This window comes from Etheostoma cragini, chromosome 10 (assembly GCF_013103735.1).
Source record: "Etheostoma cragini isolate CJK2018 chromosome 10, CSU_Ecrag_1.0, whole genome shotgun sequence".
In the NCBI taxonomy this organism is placed as follows: domain Eukaryota; kingdom Metazoa; phylum Chordata; class Actinopteri; order Perciformes; family Percidae; genus Etheostoma; species Etheostoma cragini.
In genome coordinates this window covers 8,055,698-8,057,338 of record NC_048416.1, presented here as the reverse complement: position 1 = coordinate 8,057,338, position 1,641 = coordinate 8,055,698, and the positions used below count along the sequence as shown (strand labels likewise).

Below are 1,641 nucleotides of genomic sequence, written 5' to 3'. Positions count from 1 at the left end.
CTAGGATGAACAACTTGGGGTCAAGAACTAGCTTTATACCTAGTATCGTCTCTAGAGCTTGTTTTATCTCCCTCCAGAATTGTAAAACTTTCTTGCATTTCCAGATGCAATGGAAGAATGTTCCTTTTTCTTCTCCACATCTAATACACAGGTCTGGGATGGCACCATTGTATTTATTAAGCTTTTCTGGCGTCACATAAGTTCTCATTAGCCAATGATATTGCAGTACTTTGAGGCGCGTATTGATAGTTTGTGTTTGTGCTTCAGCACACGCCTTCTCCCAGTCTTCCAAAAGCAAGTTCTCCTGTAGATCCTCCCTCCAGGCATTGAGCTTCCATAGAGATGACTCAGAGGATCCCTTCACTAACATGCTATATAGTTTAGAAATAATTCCTTTTCTAAAGCAATCATTCTTCATTTCAATTTCCAAGGTGGACATCAGAGGGATGGACTCACATTGATTTTGAGATGATCTAATAAAATTTCTCACTTGCAGATATTTAAAATAATGTTTGCTTGGGATATCGTACCTAGCCTTTAACTCTTCAAATGACATCAAAACCCTGTCCTCCGATTCCACCAAATCTCCTATTGTCTTTAAACCTTTTTCAGCCCATTTCCTAAAGCCAGGATCTGCCCTACCTGGAGGGAAGGATTGGTTACCCCATATTGGACTGAAGCATGATAGGGAGGAGGAATCACCTAAATACTTCTTGACCTGATACCAAACCAAGATCATATTTCTGACTATAGGGTTTTTTGTCTTTTTTTTCAGCATTTTGATGTTTGCTGAGAAAATGTACTGGGGTAGAGGGAGAGAAACAGAACAATTTTCAATAATCACCCATGGCAAGAGACATTTATCTGAAAAATGATACATCATAGTCCTCAATTGAGCTGCCCAGTAGTACCAAAGTGGGTTGGGGCACCTGAGGCCTCCTCTATCATACGGTAGATACAAAAGTGTTAAACGAAGCCTTGGTCGTCTGTTATTCCACAGAAAGCGTATGAAAATATTTTTTAGGGCCGAAAAAAAAATTGGCAGGAGGTGGCAATGGGATGTTCTGAAACAAATACAGAAGTTTGGGCATTATGTTGGATTTAAGGACATTGATTCGTGCTATAAGTGACAAAGGTAGGTGATTCCATCTATCTACAGAGGCAGCAATTGAGTCTATCATTGGGTTATAGTTAACTGCAACAATGTCATTTATATGTGGTACTATCCTAATCCCCAAATATGTAAAACAGTCTACCTTTTTGAATTGGAAAGGATTCCCAACACTGTTTCTTTCTTCTGAATTAAGTAACATTAATGAAGACTAATCTTTATTTACTTTATATCCTGATATTTTTCCAAATGTATTTATTAGATCTAACAAGGCTGGAATAGAGTCTTTCAGTTTTTCTAAAAAAACGATGACATCATCAGCAAATAAAGCAATTCTATGTTCCTGTTGGCCTATTGTCAAACCGGTTATGTTTTTATGGGACTGCACTGCAATGGCAAACGGTTCTATTGCTAGAATAAATAATAAAGCGGACAAGGGGCACCCCTGCCGACAACCCCTTTTAATTTTAAATGATTTAGATATAACTCCGTTTGTTACTATTTCAGCATAAGGCTCATTGTATAAAAGT

General features: G+C 38.0%; 1 long non-coding RNA gene across 1 annotated transcript in view; it reads right to left on the bottom strand.

The window, feature by feature from the left end:
• The window catches only part of LOC117951894, a 15,603-nt gene extending 14,047 nt beyond the window's left edge, over positions 1-1,556 (bottom strand). Inside the window, exon 1 of the long non-coding RNA XR_004658274.1 lies at positions 1,546-1,556. This is a non-coding gene — a long non-coding RNA (uncharacterized LOC117951894). The remainder of the gene's footprint in view (positions 1-1,545) is intronic.
• Positions 1,557-1,641: the final 85 nt, after the last annotated feature.